At 41.5% G+C, this 21,995-nt stretch overlaps 1 protein-coding gene across 5 annotated transcripts in view; it reads right to left on the bottom strand.

Moving 5' to 3' along the window:
• Gpr63 (G protein-coupled receptor 63) overlaps positions 1–21,995 on the bottom strand; it is a 54,729-nt gene that overhangs the window by 20,263 nt on the left and 12,471 nt on the right. Inside the window, exon 2 of one of the 5 annotated variants that reach the window (XM_039109425.2) lies at positions 6,644–6,708. The exons of the other annotated variants lie outside the window; for them this stretch is intronic. The gene's annotated coding sequence lies outside the window, so the exon portion shown is untranslated. The remainder of the gene's footprint in view (positions 1–6,643; positions 6,709–21,995) is intronic. 5 annotated transcript variants of the gene reach the window in all.

The raw sequence follows: 21,995 nt of genomic DNA, 5'->3' as shown, positions 1-21,995 counted from the left end.
CCACTCTCTCCCTACTTATTCAATATAGTTCTTGAAGTTCTAGCCAGAGCAATCAGACAACAAAAGGAGATCAAAGGGATACAGATCGGAAAAGAAGAGGTCAAAATATCACTATTTGCAGATGACATGATAGTATATTTAAGTGATCCCAAAAGTTCCACCAGAGAACTACTAAAGCTGATAAACAACTTCAGCAAAGTGGCTGGGTATAAAATTAACTCAAATAAATCAGTTGCCTTCCTCTATACAAAAGAGAAACAAGCCGAGAAAGAAATTAGGGAAACGACACCCTTCATAATAGACCCAAATAATATAAAGTACCTCGGTGTGACTTTAACCAAGCAAGTAAAAGATCTGTACAATAAGAACTTCAAGACACTGAGGAAAGAAATTGAAGAAGACCTCAGAAGATGGAAAGATCTCCCATGCTCATGGATTGGCAGGATTAATATAGTAAAAATGGCCATTTTACCAAAAGCAATCTACAGATTCAATGCAATCCCCATCAAAATACCAATCCAATTCTTCAAAGAGTTAGACAGAACAATTTGCAAATTCATCTGGAATAACAAAAAACCCAGGATAGCTAAAGCTATCCTCAACAATAAAAGGACTTCAGGGGGAATCACTATCCCTGAACTCAAGCAGTATTACAGAGCAATAGTGATAAAAACTGCATGGTATTGGTACAGAGACAGACAGATAGACCAATGGAATAGAATTGAAGACCCAGAAATGAACCCACACACCTATGGTCACTTGATTTTTGACAAAGGAGCCAAAACCATCCAATGGAAAAAAGATAGCATTTTCAGCAAATGGTGCTGGTTCAACTGGAGGGCAACATGTAGAAGAATGCAGATCGATCCATGCTTATCACCCTGTACAAAGCTTAAGTCCAAGTGGATCAAGGACCTCCACATCAAACCAGACACACTCAAACTAATAGAAGAAAAACTAGGGAAGCATCTGGAACACATGGGCACTGGAAAAAATTTCCTGAACAAAACACCAATGGCTTATGCTCTAAGATCAAGAATCGACAAATGGGATCTCATAAAACTGCAAAGCTTCTGTAAGGCAAAGGACACTGTGGTTAGGACAAAACGGCAACCAACAGATTGGGAAAAGATCTTTACCAATCCTACAACAGATAGAGGCCTTATATCCAAAATATACAAAGAACTCAAGAAGTTAGACCGCAGGGAAACAAATAACCCTATTAAAAAATGGGGTTCAGAGCTAAACAAAGAATTCACAGCTGAGGAATGCCGAATGGCTGAGAAACACCTAAAGAAATGTTCAACATCTTTAGTCATAAGGGAAATGCAAATCAAAACAACCCTGAGATTTCACCTCACACCAGTGCGATTGGCTAAGATCAAAAACTCAGGTGACAGCAGATGCTGGCGAGGATGCGGAGAAAGAGGAACACTCCTCCATTGTTGGTGGGATTGCAGACTGGTAAAACCATTCTGGAAATCAGTCTGGAGGTTCCTCAGAAAATTGGACATTGAACTGCCTGAGGATCCAGCTATACCTCTCTTGGGCATATACCCAAAAGATGCCTCAACATATAAAAGAGACACGTGCTCCACTATGTTCATCGCAGCCTTATTTATAATAGCCAGAAAATGGAAAGAACCCAGATGCCCTTCAACAGAGGAATGGATACAGAAAATGTGGTACATCTACACAATGGAATATTACTCAGCTATCAAAAACAACGAGTTTATGAAATTCGTAGGCAAATGGTTGGAACTGGAAAATATCATCCTGAGTGAGCTAACCCAATCACAGAAAGACATACATGGTATGCACTCATTCATAAGTGGCTATTAGCCCAAATGCTTGAATTACCCTAGATCCCTAGAACAAACGAAACTCAAGACGGATGATCAAAATGTGAATGCTTCACTCCTTCTTTAAATGAGGAAAAAGAATACCCTTGGCAGGGAAGGGAGAGGCAAAGATTAAAACAGAGACTGAAGGAACACCCATTCAGAGCCTGCCCCACATGTGGCCCATACATATACAGCCACCCAATTAGACAAGATGGATGAAGCAAAGAAGTGCAGACCGACAGGAGCCGGATGTAGATCGCTCCTGAGAGACACAGCCAGAATACAGCAAATATAGAGGCGAATGCCAGCAGCAAACCACTGAACTGAGAATAGGTCCCCTATTGAAGGAATCAGAGAAAGAACTGAAAGAGCTTGAAGGGGCTCGAGACCCCAAAAGTACAACAATGCCAAGCAACCAGAGCTTCCAGGGACTAAGCCACTACCTAAAGACTATACATGGACTGACCCTGGACTCTGACCCCATAGGTAGCAATGAATATCCTAGTAAGAGCACCAGTGGAAGGGGAAGCCCTGGGTCCTGCTAAGACTGAACCCCCAGTGAACTAGTCTATGGGGGGAGGGCGGCAATGGGGGGAGGGTTGGGAGGGGAACACCCATAAGGAAGGGGAGAGGGGAGGGGGATGTTTGCCCGGAAACCGGGAAAGGGAATAACACTCGAAATGTATATAAGAAATACTCAAGTTAATAAAAAAAAAAAAAAAAAACTATGAAAACATTAACTATGCCCACCTTTCACCTATCTCAAAAAATGAATAAATAAAAGTCAAGGACGGTTGCCAGGGTTATGATAGTCTGTAAAGTTAAAAAAAAAAAAAAAAAAAAAAAAAGAATGGTCTCTAGTCCAGCTAACCTCTTGTTGTCACCAGTGCGGTCTTCCAGACTCCTTCTAGACTGGCCCTTTTGCCCAACTTAAAGCAACTACTTTTCTAATACGAAATCCCACTGTCTTTTATATTTCTCTAAAAAAAAAAAATCATTGTCAGGCTTGTCAGCCATAACCAGGGCTGGGTACCAACTTCTGTCTTTTACTGCTCTGTTGCTGTGAAGAGACCTCACAAACAAGGAAAGTTATAAAGGAAATCTTTAATTGCGGCTTGCTTACAGCTTCAGAGAGTGAGTCCATGATCATCATAGCTAGCGCATAATAGCAGGCAAGCAGGCACGGTGTTGAAGCCACAGGTCAGAGTTTATATTTGAACTACATGCAGGGAAAGAAAGAGCGATGGTGAGTCTGTGAGGGACCTAATGTTAAACATAGCTTTCGCTTCCATACTGTAGCAATCTTCCTTAGAAAATGGATCGACGACTTTCCTCCTGGTAGTAACCTTCTTGCCACTTTTTCTGAAGTGCTTGTTTCTGTTGACCACCGATGACTGCTGCTCAGAGACGGATAGGAATTGAACATTTCTACAGTCATTGTGACTTGAATGTAAAATAACCCTCACAGCCTCCTGTGTGTGAACACTTGGTCCCCAGTGGTACTGTTTAGGAAGATTAAGGAACCTTTAAGGGGTGAACCCTTGCAAGTCTGGGTCACTAGGGACATGCTGACATTTTTTTTTTTTTGTAGACCAGCTTCACTTCCTGTTCCTTCTCTCAGACTGCTGACGCAGTGTAAAAGATCAGTCTCCTGCTCCCACATCTTCATTGCTCTGATGGATGTGTCCCTCCTGAAACTGTATATAGAAGCCCTTTATCCTTTGAACTACTTTTATCAGAATATGACAGAAACAGAACTAAGCAAGTCTTCTTTCTGGTTCCTGGAGAAGCTGTTTTGCTTTCATGGGGTGTCTTTTTTGCTCCCACTTTATGACTGTCTCATCCTTCATATGCTACCGTATTGAAACTCCCCAGAAGATTCCATTTATAGTCTTCCTGTCCTTGGCTAGTCTCTCTTCCCCTCCAAGCACGAACCAGATTGAAGCTACTAAGCTTCTGAAGTCAGACATGATTAAACCTGTTCATGGTGGTACAGACGTAGACAATTTCTTTTCTTCCAGGGGATATTAATTTTGCTTATTTTTCCTACTCTTCCATGATACCCTCCCTCTTTCCCCCCCCTATTATAGCTTGTGCCTATTTCTGAACAGTAAACATAGATTTTGTTTTCTTTCCTCGAAGGCTGTGGCTTTTCCTCTGCCAACTGATACACAGCTGTGGCTTTCTGTTGTTTTCTAGTGAACAGCTGGCAGGGACAGTGTGTGTGGAGAGACACTGCAACTGCCAGAAGACAGGCTTCACTTTGGGGTGAGCAGAAACTATTGGGGAACACATGTACACCTATGAAGGCACCTAATTCTCCCCACACATTTTTTTTGTATTTTCTTGGAAAAGGAGAGCCTTAAATTTTTAACTTGGGAATAACATGCTGGGCTTCTCAATTCTATGCATAACATCACAGGCAGAAGGAGCACAGCACTTATGGGGCATGCAGCTCAGCTATTCATCCGGCAGGTCCACTACTGCACTTACTAATCTTCCTCCAAACTTAAAATACTTACTAGACCCTCTAGAAGTTTGGGGGTGGGGGTAAACATTCTTTAAAAGATTATCAGTTTTAGAAATATTCTCAAAATTCATGCTAAGAAATTGTTGACAATTCTGCTAGGCTCCGCCCAACAGCTACCTAGTAACAGCTTGCATAACCACCTGCCAGGTGCCAGTCAACCTGGCCTGGAAGGACTGCTTGGCTACCCTCTTTCTCCCACCTCTCTCCCTCTCCATCTCCTATTCTCTCTCTCCCTTCCCCACATGTTCCTGACAAGCCTCTTCCTTTCTTCTTTTCTCCTCTTTCTTTCTGTCCTTCCCTGTCCCCCTTTCTCTGCCTCTACCCCTTTTCCAGGTCCCTTTCCCGTCCCCTAAAAAACTTCCTTTTCTATTAGGCCCATCTCATGGTGGTGAATAGGGAACAATGTGACCCCACTGAGATGCTCCCTCCCACATAAAACACAACAAAAATCACCATGGAACCCATCTGCTTCTCTTCTTTCTCCATTAAAAAAAAAATCTCCAAAAAGCCTCTCCTTACCAGCTAGGGTAGTATATGTCTTTACACCCCAACTTGGTAGTCAGAGGCAGGAGGATCTATGTGAGTTCAAGGCCAACTCAGCCTGGTCTATGATTTAGACAAAATTCCAGGGCACTCAGCACTACAGAATGAGATCTTGTCTCAGGAAAAAAAAATCTTGTGTAGAGGAGTGGGAACTGGCTCAGTGGATAAGATCAGTTGCTGTACAAGCAAGAGGACTTGGAGTTCAAGTCCCTAGAGCCAATGTAAAACATAAAAGCCAGGCAGAACGTGTGCATATAACTTCGATGTTGAAGGACGGAGACAAGAGATCCCAGGAGCTTGTTGGCCAGCTAGCTTTGCCCAAATGAGAAGCTCCGGTTTCAGTGCAAAATTGTGTCAAACTTAAAAAAAAATGTGGAAAGCAATAACGTAAGACACTACAAGACACTAGAAGTCCTCCTCTTCTAGCCTCTTCATGCACACACATGTGAAAACACACCAGCACACACAGGCATGTACAATACACAGATACTGACATACTATAGAAACACAGTCTGTCTGAGGTGGATAGAAAATGCGTTGCCACGAGAAGTCTTTTCACTTCTCATCTTATAGATAAACACAATCTGGAGTCTGTCCTGTGAGCTTGTTGTACCCTTGAGAGAAAGGGAAGAGCAATGGCTCTGTTTTAACTGAAAAGTGGGCCTTAAGGATGGCATATGACCTTTGCTCCATCTATGAAGGAGTACATTAAAGGAGAAACAAGGTCTCACCTGAACACTGGCACTACCTGGAATGTAGAGTATAAGAGAAATTATTTTTAAATGATATATTTATTTGTATTTTATGTGCTTTGGTGATTGACCTGCATGCATGTCTGTGTCCCTTGGAGCTGGATGACAGACAGTTGTAAGCTGCCAAGAAGAGTGCTGAGAATTAAATCTGGGTCCTTTGAAAGAGCAGTGATCGGTCTTACCCTCAGAGCCATCTCTCCAGCCCCAAGATTACTTTTAAAAATCAACCAAAAGAGAATAGCTCTAGTATTCTTCACACTAATTCAAAACAAAACAACAAAAACAAAAGGCTGGTATTTATGCACAATTGAATGGTACTAAGAAATGAGTCATAGTAGACCTGTTTACCTCCAATTTCATATGTAAACACATTATCTACTTATGCACACACATTTCAGTGACTTTTCACACAATGGGTGGATTTGAGATCAAAGTATTTTCTACCTGAGAATTTTCTTTTTGTTCACTTGCCTGACAAAGTATTCAACAGAACCCATTTCCTAAAACTATTTGTCCACAACTTTCCCTAGCAGTAAGCTAAAGTAAAAATCCTCATTATTCTAGTCGGCCTTCTCTGAACAGCAGTCATTGGATGGAAGGCTGTCCCCGCAGGGAACTCTCGCTCACCCTCTGCTTCTCTCTCAGTCACATTCAGTAACATCGTCTCACAGACCATGTCTTCTCCCATAACTACTTTGTGCTGGATTTCATTGCTTAGTATTCTTTATCGAGTAACTGCTCAGTGCTTTCATATTAGCCAGATGCTAAGCTGGATTTATTATAAATACAACTCTAGAGGATGGGCATCACTCACTGAAGGACCCTAGTTCTTACTGAAGTGTAAGAGCTATTAAGAGGCTTGGCCTGGTAGACAGTAAGTAGGTTATGGGGTTCCTGTGAAGGACCCTAGGGGCTTTAGCCAGTCTTATACCCACCCCCTCATGTCAAGATTAGGCCAAGTACCAGCTACCTACCTCGGGTCAAGGCTAGGCCAAGTTCCATTCTCCAACCACAGTTCTCGGGAAGAGCAGGGACATTCCTGAAAAACCACAGAATGTACTGACTGATAGTCCCTGACCGTCCAGTCCCAGACAGAGTTCGAATGCATGTCATATGCTTGCTGGCCAATAGATTCAAAGGTCAATATGCTTAACCAATAAGTTTAAACTGTAACCTTTCTGATGTAACTTGGACCCCTAAAAAGTATAAAAACTGCTTGTTATAGCCATTCACGGTCACCTTCTAGTCACTCGCCATGAAGGGCTAATTGAGGGTCAACCACAATGCACCAGAAAAAATAACATTTTGTGTTTGCATCAAACTCTGTTCTCGTGCTTCATTTGGGGGGGTCTCCTGGTAGATAAGACTCGCTTTGGGCCTTACATCACTATCCTCATTTAGAGAGGAGGAGCTGAGGTTCAAACAAAGTAGGGACCATGCCAAATGCCTCAAACCTAGTAAGAAGCAGCTCTACGATGAGAACTTAAGAACTCAGCTCTTCTCATATTACTATATGAAGCTGAATAAAACCCAAAACTTATTACAAAATACATTTAAAAATGTAAGAAATGAAAATATGCCCACCATTTCTAAAATAAGCACTATATATCAGTGGTGCTATATATATAGCACATATATAATCAGTGGTGATTTGAATGAGAACCGCCCCCCTTGGCTCATACATTAGAATTCTTGGTACCCAGCTGATACATTGTTTAGGAAAAAATGGGAGATATGGCCTTGCAGAAGGTGTATCACTAGGGTGTGGGGATGGAGGTTTCAAAAGCACACAACATTTCCAGTTAGCTCATTCTCTCTTCCTCCTACTTGCAGATGAGGTTTTGAGGTTGGAATTACCAGTACAGTACCATGCCTGCCAGCCTGCAGCCATGCTCCCCATCACAGTAGTATGGACTCACCCTCCGAAACTGTGTGATAGCTAGTCTTGGTTGTCTGTCTGACTTCATCTGGAATTAACTAAAACCCAAGCAGCTGGGTACACCTGGGAGGGATTTTTTTTTCTTAATTAAATCATTTGAAGTGAGAAGACCCACTTTTAATCTGGATCTTCTAAAGTGGGAGAGACACTTTTATCTGGACCACATCTTCTGTTGGCAGTCTGAATAAAGTACATGGGGCTAACACTTCTCTTTGCTTGCTCCCTCCTCCTCCTCCTCCTCCTCCTCCTCCTCCTCCTCCTCCTCCTCCTCCTCTTCCTCCTCCTTCTCCTCCTTCCTCTCTCTCTCTCTCTCTCTCTCTCTCTCTCTCTCTCTCTCTCTCTCTCTCTCACTGGCATTAGAATATCTTTGGAATTTTGTCACATACTGAAGACCAACTAAGACATTCAGCTTCATGTACTGAACAACTACTGTTGGTAGATAGCCATTATTGGGCTAGCTTGACTTCAGCCTCTAAGCACCCCATACACACACACACACACACACACACAGAGAGAGAGAGAGAGAGAGAGAGAGAGAGAGAGAGAGAGAGAGACACAAACTTGCTAAGTGAAGCCTAGACTGTACTGGAGACCCAGTACAATTCTGAGATGTCAGAATTGTTAGGTGTTTGCCAAGGAGAGTTGTTCACAGAAAGTGGGACCAGCCCAAAAGAGAGAAGTGTTTTCAGTCAGCAAAGCTGAAAAGATGGAGCTATCTAAGCTCTTTGACACAAAATATAGAACTACAAAATTTAGAGTTTGCCTTGCTGGGTTTTGGTCTTGCTTTGTTCCAATATTTTCTCCCCTCTAGAATGGAAACATATTCTGTCATTGTGTGTTAGAAGTGTGCAGTTAGAGTTTTGCCTTTAGATGAGCTTGCCTTGAGTCTCAGAAGAGATTTGGAAATTTTTAAACAACTTGAGACTGTGAATGACTTTGGAAACTTCTGAAGTTGGACTGAGTCAATTTTGGACTATAACATGGCCACAACCCTATGGTGGTCAGGGAGTAGAATGCAGTAGTTTCAATGAGAATAGATTCCCATCGTCTTATATATTTGGATGCTTGGTCTCCAGTTAGTGAAACTGTTTGGGAAGGATAAGGAGGTCTGGCCTTATAGGAAGAGGTATGTCACTGTGGGTAGGATTTGAGGTTTCACTGTCTTTACTTGAAAATAAAGATATGAGTTCTCAGCTACTGCTCTAGTGCCACATCTGCACGCCATCCACTTCTCCTGCCATCCACTTCTCCTGCCATGATGGTTGTGGAAAAACTCTGCTAATTAAGGTCAAAGTCCACCATGACTAATCAGAAAGACCTTGGGCTCCGTATAATATGAAAGACTGCATAAACAGAATTTCTTCTCTGACTTTGTCTGGGAAATTCTACGCCTTCACATAATCCTCTACTTGAGGAATGTCATGTAGCCTCAATTAGATTACAGGATCAACGTCCTCTCTCCTAATAAGAACCTGTTCAGCCAGTACCTGAGATTCCTGAAATGTTTCTATTGAGGTTTGGTCTTTTGCTAGTTATAATACTAAATGCTGGCTCCCAAGGTCTGTTTATTCCCAAGAAGGAGAGAGTCTGCATGGACAATGTGACCTTGCCCCTTAATTTAAAACTACTGATTAAATAAAGACGCCTACAGCCCATAGCTAGGCAGAACTAAGATAGGTGGCGCTTAGGGTTCCAACCAGGCTTGGGGTTGGAGAAGAACCATGAAGAAAGAAGGTAGAGAGAAGAGGAAGTCACCATAAATAGGTGAGTCATAAAAATATGGCCAGGAGGGCAAGCCAATTAAAGTTAAGAACTACCCAAATGGAATATGGCAAACTATAAAATATAGTTATCAATGAGGAAATAGATTCTAATAGCATAGAGAGTATACCTGCCCAGCTCCAGTGCTGATTAAGGCTTATTATAAACATAAAAGTTGTATATCTTCTAATCTGGGAACTGAATGATCAAAGGCAGAGTAAAAGCCCCTGACTGAGATGAAATATTTCCACAACAGTTTTCCCATGCTAATAAGGTATCTCAGTACCCTAAGACCTCATCCAGTGACCTTCACCTATCCTGGATGTTCCTACCCTCAATCCCCAATAAACCCTTTTTCTATGTTACCTTGGTTAGGTCAATGTGGCACAGTACATATGTAAATAAGACATTATCTAATCTAGGCAAAGAGTTCCAAAGGTAGCAGCTACTTTCCCATTTTGAAGATAAATAGGCAGAGACTCAGCAAGAGGCATGCCCGTAACCACGGTACTGGTGGGAGAGTTGGAGAAGAGCCCAGGGTTGCCTGGCTCTACACCCCATCCCCTTTCAAAACCCCTTGCTGCTTCTCTCAGCAACTAAGGAGCAAGTGACTTCTATGTCATCATTGTAGCAATCTGCAATGTCAGAAAATGCTGTCCCTCTATCTGCCCTACATCCCTGGCCCAACACCTTGAGGTTTTATTTTTAGACTTCCCTGGAGACTTCACTTCTCTTCAGAACATTATCCTCTGAGGGCTTAGGGCAGCATGAGAGCAGACAGTGTTCTGCACAGAGTTAATGAAATGACCAGAAAGACAAAAAGTAGGACAATAACTAAGCAAGGTCATCTCTGAGAATAAGGATACACTTCAAATTTAAAATAGCTCCATTATATTGATGCCAATACTGCACCCATGGAAATACCTTGCCAGGCATGTCTTTTTTAGCTCACAAGAGTTCATTGCTAGGTAAAACTGTTGATAAATTTCTTTCCTCCAGAAGCCTGCATAGCACCTTCCAACTATGAAAGCTATCCAATAGGTAGCCAGCTTCCTGGTTAGCTTGATTCCTCCATGTCCTAAAACTACTGTGTAGAGTCTTCAGTAATAGGGTCATACCATCAAGTTATGACAAGCACCTAAGAACAGTAGCAAGAACCTGTGTTTGGTGCTGTTGAAACAACACCTGATCAACAACTCAAGAGCAGGTATGTTACACCTGACATTTTGGCTTTTTATTTGGTAACCTGTGGCTTCTGAGAGAAACACTAAGCCCTGTATATAGATTAACTCCAATTAAACTGTGTGTGTGTGTGTGTGTGTGTGTGTGTGTGTGTGTGTGTGTCTGCATGGCTTCGTAAAGAAACTAGGCTATAAAATAACAGGTATGGGGAGCTGGAAATATGGGTGAGCAGTTGAGCGCAGGCTGATCTTCCACACGACCCAGGTTCAGTCCCAACACCCACATGGCAGCTTACAAACATCTGTAATTCTAGTCCCAGGGTATCTGACACCCTCTTCTAACCACCACAGATATCAGATGTTTGTTACACAAACATACATCCAGACAAAATAATCACATATATAAGGATTATTTTTAAATGGGTTTCCATATGGCTTTTCCTTTAAGTACTAATGTCTTTAATATTAATTATCCCTTCTCCAACTCTTCCCCCACCCTACCCTTTCTCTTTCTGATTGAATTTAAGGCCTGCTCCAGCAAAGGAAATACATGGCTGGGTGATATAAACCCAACCAGAAAGAACCCATGGCCAGAAAGTTCCCAGGCCCCAGGCGTGAACTTAACTATTAGTCTTTTGTGAAATGGACATGGTATCAAGCTACCCGCCAAATTCATACCTCTCTACCACAGATGAAGGCAGCTCTCAGAGCTCCTCAGAGAAGTTTCTTTGTGCAGTGGAAGGTGGTTAGCATAGAGACCCACAGCTGAGAACATCAGTAAAGAACTCAGTTACAAGAGGAACATCTATATCATCCACTCCTGCCAACGCTCAAGCGTCATCTCTCATAAGAAGCTATGGGAAGACAATAAGAGCTAGAAGTTAGGAACCTCCAGAGAGAAACAGTGTCTTCTGGATATGACAGGACTAGTAAACTCATAGAAGCAGTGGCTGCCTATGCAAGACCTATTACAGAGATCAATCCAGCCACGTTCCAGCTAGGCCAATGGAGGGACTAAGGAGGCCTGACCCATAGCTGAGAAGTTATTGACCATCGATGACTTCTGGGAGAAGGAGTAAGTCTCTCTTATGAGAGTGGCTCTGGTATGTTGATCATGCTCCACATGTGGCTCCAGACCCATGATTACACTGGAAGCACAAACTGGACTTGTTGGTCATTTTTAAAAGAAAAAGGAAGTGAAGTTGAAGCAAGGTAGGGTGGGGTTGTGGGATGGATCTGGGGGGTTTTTTTGGCGGGGGGGAGTAGGGAATGAATATAATCAAAACATGGATATATGAAAATCAAGAAGTTAATGAAATATTATATTTTAAAAAGTAAATCAAAATATGCCTAACCTAAGGAAAATATTATGTTCTACTTCATCAAATACAGTATTTTCATAAAGTTAACTAAAATTGAAATGTCTAAATGAGTTCTCGAAATCCAAACACAAGGTTAGAGTTAGAAAAACTTTGTGAATGAAGAATGTTTTCAGCTCCTCAACATTTTCTATATACCCTTTAGAATTCTGAACTCAGTCTCAAACTGTCTTAGTCATAACCACCTTGAAGCTTCAACTGGTAAGGTTGCTACTCAGTGTTAATGCGATGCATCTGGTAATAGGACGAACTTCACTTCATATAAGGAAGTAAGGCATAATAATTCGCTTTTCATATTGCAAAGAAGGTACTCATCTTCAGTGAATGTGATATATGACAAAGAAGAACATGACTTTAAATTAGTAACTTCTGTAGGTGTGTGAAGTAAGGTATGACTGAAAACAGGAGGCCTCTGTTCCAATCATAGAAGTACCTAAAATAGTTGCACTTGTAGAAAGAGACTAGAATATTCTTCCAGAGGTTGAGTGAGGCTGTGAAAATTGGTAATCATTTCTCTATGGATATAAAGTTTGATGTGCAAGTTAAAATATCCACAACCCTTGCCACCCATTCTTAAAATTGTATAAAGGTGACTGGGAAAACCAATTATTTTGAAGTTTGTTCATTTGTTTGTTTGCTATTTTTTTAGAGACAGGGTTTCTCTGTGTAGTCTTGCCCTGGAACTCACTTTGTAGACCAGACTGACTTTGAATCACCCTGACTCTGCCTCTGGAATGCTGAGATTAAAAGCATGTGCCAACAAGCCTGGCTACTTTGAGGTTATTACTGTAGTAACTTGTCACTCTTAATAATTAAAAGACAAAGTTTCACATTTAAAGTTCCTTAAAATTCTTGAAAAATAATGTTATAAGAAAATCATGAACAGAAAATGAAAAAAATAATAATTTCAAACAGCATTCAACCCCACTAGAATAAAACTTTTAATGAAAGTGAATGTGAATTTCTGTTCAGCAAATCTTCAAAGTTTTTGTTTTTTTTTTTTTTTTTTTTTTTTGCTTTAAATGAAGATAGCAAAGATTAAAATATATAGTCCACCAATGGAATTTCAGTTTAACAGTAATTCAGAAAGCTGCATCAACTGCCTTACAAACATTCTCTAGGACTTCCTCTTCTGACAAAAACAAGCTATGGCAAACCAACACTCCAACAATAACAGGGTCTTGGACAATGGAAAACCACTGAAAACCTCCTTCAAGATATCTAAGAGCTACCAGAGCAAGGGAACCTGTGGAACTCAGATTTCAGAGATTAAAATATAGGAGACCACGGTGAGGTGGCAACTCTGTAGTCAATCACACTTCTTCACTATGCATAAGCCAATTCCAAAATGCCAGCTCTGACGGATTTCTCAGCTGAAAGGTTGAGAAGTGGCAGCTGAAAGGCTCACAAGTGGCTATGAAACTGTGAAGGTAAGTAAAAGAGGCAGATGGGTGGCTGGGAACCAGTGTGTAGCCCTGGCTGGAAGAGTTCAGGCTTCTGAGAGTGTGTAGGAGAGGACCTGGGGAAAACAGTGCTTTTCTAGGAGCACAGAGAAAACAAAGGGCCCAAAGAATGGCCACCCACTAGTCTAGGTCAAGTTCTTTCCCTTAATTACATTTCCTAATCAAAATTATGTTATTAGACCCTAGCCAAAAGTCAAACACTCAGTATACCATGAAGAGGTTAACCAGTAGTCCGAAGGCACAGCACATGAAAAGGCAACAGAAGGTTGAGGCTCTTGAAATGGCCAGCCTACTACTGATTTGCTAGGATCTGGATCTTGATTGACTCCTAAAAGCCCAAGTTTTGAAGGCTGCATCTCCACAGCCTGTGGCTCAGTTGGAAAGCAGCAGAACTGTTAGGAGGCAGGGCCTAGTGAGCAGAAGGTAGGGTACTGCATGTGCCCTTGAAGAGGCTACTAGGGTCCCAGCACTTTCCTTTCCTTTGTCTCATTTTCTGTGAAGTGAACAATGTTGCTCTACAACACGCTGTCACCCTACGTGTCATATCACAGCCTCCAAAACAACAGAGCCTAAATCGTGGACCAAAATAAAATGTTCCTACCATGTAGGCTAACTAGCTCTCATCTTTTGTCATAGTGACAAAAAGCTAACATATGACTTGTAATTCAAAATATGTGTGTGTGAGATAATTTACAAGAAAAACACAAGCAACCAAGTTAAAAGATGAGCAAAAGAATGAACACTAAAACATCCAAATAGGGGAAAATAAAAATCCATTACATATATAAGGGTGTTGTCTCTCACCAATCAGCAGTGAAATATAAATACAAATAGCACAAACCCAAAGTGGTTAAAGTTTAAAAAGGAACAGCAAAAGAAAATACGGAAATGGGACTTCCACACATTGCTGTTAGGAGTAGAAAGTGCTGTGTTTTGCCATCTATTAAAGCATGCCATCTTGTCATCTCTGCCACGCAGCAACCTCACCAAGTAATGACTGAATGGAAATGCTCTCATCCTTCTATTAAGTGGCACAAGTACTAGCATCACCATTTGAGATAACCAAATATCGGAATAGCAAGTATTCATAAGCAGCAAATTAATAATAATAATAATAAATCTCATAACAAAGTACTATACCACCACAAAAATGAGCAAACCACGCAGAACAATACCTCGATGAACCTAACAAAAATAAGACCGAGGATAAGGCACAGACACAGAAACATATTATACTGCATAGCAAAGGCAGGGTTAACACGATGCTGGTAGTTGTTGAATGGTTCCTCTAGGAGAGGGGTGAAATCAAGGACAAGGAAGGGACTGTTGGGATATTGGAACTCCTGAGATGATATAACATTTCCTTAATCTCTCTGATAGTTGTACATATGAACTCCTTTTTCAGCTTTTACTATCTTTTTCTATCTTTCTACCTATTTATGATACTTCAACCAAAAAAAATTTTTTTAATTAAAGCATTGGAGTGTTAGGGTATACAGTAACCTAAGTGTTCAGGAAGCAGAGGCAGCATGGCGAGCTTGAGGTCAATCTGAGCTACATAATGAAACTGTTACAAAACACCAGGGCTTGGACATGCAGCTCAGTGGTAAAGTGTTTGCCTTAAACATGCAAGGGCCCAGGTTCCAGTCTCAGCAATGAAAAGAAATGAATATATTAAGTTCAGATATTTAACTTCTCAGAAGTAACCTTGAAAGTTAATATAATTAAAATATCTGTAGAAAAGTTTGAGGCCTTGGGTCAAAGAATTCATATCTGACACCAAAACAACTGTTGTTAAAGAAAAAAATGGATAAAAAATTGACCTCATCAATATTCTAAATTTTTGCATTTTAGAAGACATTAAGCTAAGGAAAATTCAAACAACAGAGTGACCATATTTTCAAATCACATATCTAACAGACTTGTGCTCAAATCTCACAAAGAACACTTGTGTCTTACTTAAGGTTTCTACTGTTGCAACAAAATACCATGACCTAAGAGTTGAGGAGAAAGGATCTATCTGGCTTACATTTCCACAAAGTAGCTCATCACTGAAGGAAGCCAGAACAGGAACTCAAACAAGGCAGGAACCTGGAGGCAGGAGCTGATGCAGAGATCTCCGAGGAATGTGCTTACTCTCTTGTTCCCCATGGCTTGCTCCTCATGGCTTGCTCAGTCTGTTTTCTTAAACAACCCAGGACCACCCACAGTGGGCTGAGCCCTCCTCCACCAGTCACTAATTAAGAAGTTGTCTTACAAACAGATCCTACACTGGCAATTTCCGGAGATTCTTGACTTTCAGAAACTCTAGCTTATGTCAAGTTGGCATAGTCAGCACACTTGAGCCCTGGTCACCTTGACACACAAACATATCACTGTTAAGCCGTAATCTCTTTTGCTCAGCCCTGAGATTCCACATTAATAGACATCACAATACAAAACATTTTACACACTTAAAAAGTCCACAGCCTTATAAATTTAAATGCTTTTTAAAAGTTGTCTCTTTTAAAATATCCAGTTTCTTAAAATCCACAATTTCTGTAAACCTCCAAATCAAATCCCCAAATTCAAAGTCTCTCAACTGTGGGCTCCTATAAAAATCAAAAATAAGTTAGGTACTTTCTTACTTTAAGAGGGAAGAACCCTGGCACAGTTACAAATTTGAACAAAGGAAAACCAAACCTCAGAGTGTTAAATAACTCAATGTCCAATGTCTTGAATTCACTCACAATCTTCTGGGCTCCTCCAAGGGGCTTGGGTCACTTTTCAAGCTCCACCCTCCGCAGCACATATGGATGGATTATCTTCTAGGCCCCAGTTGGCTCCACTCAACTGCTGCTGATGTTCTTGGTGGTCATCCCACAGCACAGACATCACCAAAACTGCTAGAGTCCCTTGCTATAAATGGGCTGTCCCTTCATCAATAGCCTCTCATAGGCTCTCTTCATGATGCCAAGCTCCAACTTCTCTGCATGACCCCTGCAATCCTGGACCTTCATCTGTCACTGAGGCTGCACCTTCACCAATGGCCTCTCCCAGTGCCAAGAATCATTGCTTTCCATGACCTCTTCATACCTTCGAAACCAGTGACTCTTACACTACCAAGTTCAGCTGCCAGTGCGAGGTACAACCTTAACTACCTCTGGATTTTCGGTGTGCTTGCTCTCAGGAAAACACTTCCCAGAAGATTTCACCTCAGTGATACTGGTCTCTTCTTAATCACCAGTCATTTCTCAGCTCTAGCCAACCAGCAATGAGTACCAGTAAGGCAAAGGTTTCGATTTAGTAGTTTTAGTATCTTATACATCATATCCGATTCTTCAGCTTAGAACCACTTTTTCCAGCTAAGCAGAACCGCAGAATCTTAATTCAGAATAACAAATGGTCCCGATAGAATCTTAAACCCTCTGAAACTTTGAAAATCAAGCCTCCATCTTCGGCATGGCCCTCAGCATTCTCATCTTACAGGCTCCTATAGAGCAGCTCACCAAGTACTGAACACTCAATTGCACAAAGTTCCAAAGTCCTTCTACAATCCTTGCCCAAAACAACATGGTCAGGTCTGTTGCAGCAATAACTAGCAATCTAGGGACCAACTTACTTTAGTTAAGTTCTCTATTGCCATGACAAAACACCGTGGCAAAACACCGTGGCCAAAAGCAAGTTGGGAAGAAAAGATTATTTGGTTTACACCTCCATATCACATCTCATCACTGAAGGAAGCCAGAACAGGAACTCAGACAGGGCAGGAACCTGGAGGAAGGAGCTAATGCCGAGGCCATGGAGGGGTGCTGCTTACTGGCTTGTTCTATATGGTCTGCCCAGTCTGCTTCCTTATAAGAACCCAGGACCACCAGCCCAGGGATGGCACCACCCGCAATAGGCTGGGCCACCTCCCATCAATCACAGATTAAGAAAGTACCTTACAGCCAGCTCTTATGGTTCATCAACTGATGACTGAATAAACAGAAGGCATTGCAGATACAACTCTACAATGGGAAGCTGTTAGCAACAGAAAGAAATACAGTGCACCCGCGTTGTGCTAGACACAAAGCTCTAATATACTCGAACATGCTATAAGCGCAGAAACAACCACACGATACCACACTACACAGTTCTGTTTATCTGAATGCACACACGGGCTTCCATGCTGCACTGTGATTGCAACAGCACATCCTTGTTTTTCATTCCCTAACCTCTCAGCAATTCCTTTCCAAATAAAAAGTCAGGTAGACTCCCTATCCCTTCATCCCGCCTCACCACCATTGAAATGTGCGTCCTAGAAACTGTGCAACACGGACTCCAATGATCTTCACTTCACCAAACTACAGGTAGCTCTTTCTTTGTCTTTTAATTGCTTCAAAAAAAGCCTCTATGCTCCCTACTAGATTTCCTAGAAACATTCTACCACCAAGGTACCTAGTTTTTATCCTAGATCCCCACATGAGACTACGAAATAACTGACTTGTTTTTCATAACATCACGTTCTGTTTCTGACAGACTCTTCCTGAGAGCTCAAATCAAGCCAACAAATATGTCTCAGACATCAGTTGGGTTTAGGCGCTGTACCAGGAGATGGACAACTGACACCAGTATCTGCATGCTATACTCTAAAGTCAAATAAGGCTGGGGAGGTGGTGCAATTTGTAAAGTACTTGCTGCACAGAATTAGGACCTGAATTCATAGCTGCAGCACCCACAGAGAAAGCCAATAAAGGAGGGACATTCTGTAACCCTGCTCCTGGAGGTGTGAGACAAGGACAAGCACACTGCTGGAGTTTGTGGCTCAGTCACAAACACACACCTCCACCTGCACACATACCTACACGAACATATACACACAGAGAAAGGTAAAGCAAAAAAGATAGGGAAATATCATACACACCACGGTATCTCTTTCCTACTTCAAACCCAGACAATACCTCTGAGATCAAGCACAGCCTCTTCAGAATGTACATAGTTTGGTAGAACCCTACATGCACAGCCTCACCATCCCACCTCGCCCCAGTCACTCAGGCTCATCTTCTCACATGGTATAATAGGAACTTCATGGCAGGTACCCAGAAGACCTTCACATCGTCGGAGACCTCAGATGACCTCAAATCTTATATGTGACAATTGGAAGGATCCTCTTCCCCTTGCTGAACTACCTGGTTGGGCCTCCGTGGAAGATGATGCTTCGACTTAATGTCCCAGGGCCAGGTGGGAATGGGGAGGAGGGAGTTTTCCCCTTCCTCTCTAAAATGAAGGGAAGTGGGTAATGAGAGGAGAAATTTGTAAGGGTGGGACTCAAAGGAGAAGGGGGGGCTTTAATAGGGATGTAAAGTGAATAATGAAAAACTATGGAAGGCAAAGGTAATTCAATTAAATATATGAAGATCATACATAAAAGAAAAAAAGGATAGGCCTTTGGCTTACTGATCCTACACTGTGCAAATATAACTCAGTATCATGGCAATTTCAATGACGAGCACAGAGGGAAATAGGGAATTAGCAGTCTTTTTTTTTCCTGAGCAGGAAGCTAGAAAAGTCACACAATAAGAGAAGCACAGAACTAAAGATCACAGGGCTCTCTATGTGTCACAGCAGCACAGGGAGACTAGCAGGGACTCACCAGAAAACAGGGCAGGTCTGTTCTGACCTCCGGTCACCGCCATCTCTCAAAATAACTCTAGCAAGCTCAGGAAGATTCGAACGGTCTAAGGTCATATATAAAGTATACTCAAAGCTCAAAATTTACAAAAGATGACTTTGGCTTTAGTATTCAAAGTAGTTATGAGACAAAAATACACATGTCCCCAATGTTACTATATACCAATTAAAATTACCTTTACTCATTTACTGTGCCCCAATACCCAACCTTTTGAATATGACATAGTCCTTTAATACCCACTTTTCAATTTACTTATTTCATTAAGACCCCTTCCTCCTTGCTCGCTCCCTTTCTTTCTTCCCTCTCTCTACACCAAAAGTATAGATTATCAGCTATCAAAAATGCTTAGGATCAAAGAGTTCCACATTCAGCAACACTTTAGAATGTGGCCTATTTTGAAATTTGAAGTTAGAAATGTTCTGCGATCTAAGACTTTTCAGCATGAGAGAGCTTGAAAATATGAGGATTTTGTAGCATTTGGGACTTGAGAGTTTCAGACTGTGACATCCAACGTGTGTGCAGTGTCTGCTCCGAGTTTGAGAAGGAACCAAACAGGAATCTCCTGAGCTCATGGAACTTGAACGTCTAGAGAGAAATCTCGTAAGAAACACCCAGTCGTCTCTGGACTCCTCCATGCTTCACATAGTTACTATGTTGTAAGGAAACGATTCATCATTTACTCTATCGTGACAATCGCTAACTCTTACACTTCCAGGAAAGAGTCACATACTGATCACGAGTATATTTTGTTTCAAAGGTATAGATTATATATTATTTTTGGAAGGGAAGGAACAGAAAAAGAGGAGGTTATAAATAATAAGAGAAAAAAATAAAAACCACACTACACTTACATATAATTTTTAAAAAGGAATATGGGTCCTGACCAAAATTTCTTTTTTATGTTTTCTTTTCCTTCCTTCCTTCCTTCCTTCCTTCCTTCCTTCCTTCCTTTCCTTTCCTTTCCTTTCCTTTCCTTTCCTTTCCTTTCCTTTCCTTCTTATTTCTTTCTTTCTTTCTTTTTTAATGTATATGGGGATTCTATCTGCATGGACACTTGTGAGCCAGAAGAGGGCACCAGAGCCCACTATCGATGGTTGTAAGTCACCATGTGGTTGCTGGAAACTGACCTCCTCTTAACCACTGAGCCATCTCTCCAGCCCCTCCATATATGTTTTCCAAAACTGAATTGTTACAAATAATTTTAAACCTAAAAACATTTAGTGTTTCTTAGAATTTCGCTGGCTGAAAGATTCTCTACACTAATTTCTGTCACAAGGTCAAATTCATTTATAAAATTATCTCCTCTAAGAACATAATTCTACTATTTATAAATTTTGCCATGTAATTGGGATTACTGTGCCTAAAGTAACCCAGTAGGACTGACCCAACAAAAAGGGCCACCATGGCTTACAGGGTCTCTGTAAACTCAAAGTATTCCATATGCCTTCCAAATTATTCCATATTCCATGATCCTGCTCAGGGCCAAGAAAAATACCTTAGCAGAGAAAAAAACCTGTTGAAAGAAAATCTATAATAGCTGTTTTCAACTAAAAAAAAAAATCGAGCAGGACAGTGACAATTCAGCAGGTGGCTGAACACCTAGAGCTGTCTCAACTCCACACCCACACACGCAGACAAAATAATTTTAAAACGTTAAAGACATTTAAAAGCTGCTTAAGAATTAAAAAAAAAACTTAAAAGCTAAATTCTAAGCACCAAGGAATATACCTCAAGTGTCCCAAAAACCTCAAGAGAATAAAGTCTAAGGGGGCCCAGTACTTGCCTGTCACTGAGGTTCCCACCAGTAATGGCATAAGGGGTGTTGTCATTCAGTAAGGTCCCTGCTGCTCTCAGACAAAAGAACCAGTAAATGCTGAGCAAGTTCTCCCTGCTGATGCAACTGAAGACCCAGAGCCTGTAGGGAATTCACTGGCTCTGTGCCAACTGCACACGAGCGGCCAGAACTGTGATTCCTGAAGGTCCCCTCAACAAAACAGGGAAGAAAAGGCACCAAAATAGCACTGTAAATACCACCGTGCTTGTGTGGACTTTGGGAAGCTTTAGTATATCTTACTCATGCCCTTTTCAAGTGATTCTTGCAACAGAACAGCCTACAAGAGCAATTGACGCTATGAAGAGGTGTATACGCGTGCATGCATGCACCCAAGACCGGCAAGAACCTTTACAGCAGTGTGGCCCAAATGTTAGAATTTGCCTAACGGCTAATACAATAAATGTGCAAATTCTCTTTATATTCATGGTTTCTGTTATGCAGGAAATCGAATAGGAAAAAGAAAGAATTGGATGGAATTTTAGAAAAAGAGATCATTTACTGAATGACCACATCTCCATTTAAATTAGACACAAAGGAGACCGGCCCTTCCTTTGGGCTAAGCTGATACAGAGTGTAGCCCTGGAGACAAGAACCTTTCCAGGACCTGCCAGAGAGACCCATTTTCCTGGAACCCCGGTATAAGCCTAGAGAAATGATAGTTTAAGATTATAGTTCAGTTTAACTAAACTAGCTCTAGATTAGAGAGAACTTTTACTGTTTTTTTTTAACGTACTGTAAAAAGAATTGGGATTTAAAAAATATTTTAATGCTAAGAATGCAGAGATAAATTCTTTCCTAAAAGTGTACAGCAGAACGCGTGAGATGCCTAGCAAAGACTCCTAGTAACAGAGGAAGCAATGGCTGAATCAGCCATCTTTTGTAACTTTGCAAGACCTCAAGTGAAGGGACTGGGACACCAACCCAGTCACAAAACCTTCGACCTAGTTTGCCCTGTGTGCAAAATCATCAAAGAGACAAAAGAGACTTCATCCAGAAGCTGATGGGAGGGGATGCTGAGTACCACAGCCAAGCACAAGGTGGGAGCTAGGGGAGTTCTGTAGAGGAGAGAGACGAAGGATAGGAACGAGAGATATCAGAGACAAACCAAGAGAACAT

This window comes from Rattus norvegicus, chromosome 5 (assembly GCF_036323735.1).
Source record: "Rattus norvegicus strain BN/NHsdMcwi chromosome 5, GRCr8, whole genome shotgun sequence".
NCBI classification, from domain to species: Eukaryota; Metazoa; Chordata; class Mammalia; order Rodentia; family Muridae; genus Rattus; species Rattus norvegicus.
Note: the sequence above shows the minus strand (reverse complement) of the source record. Positions and strands in the feature narration are given on the sequence as shown.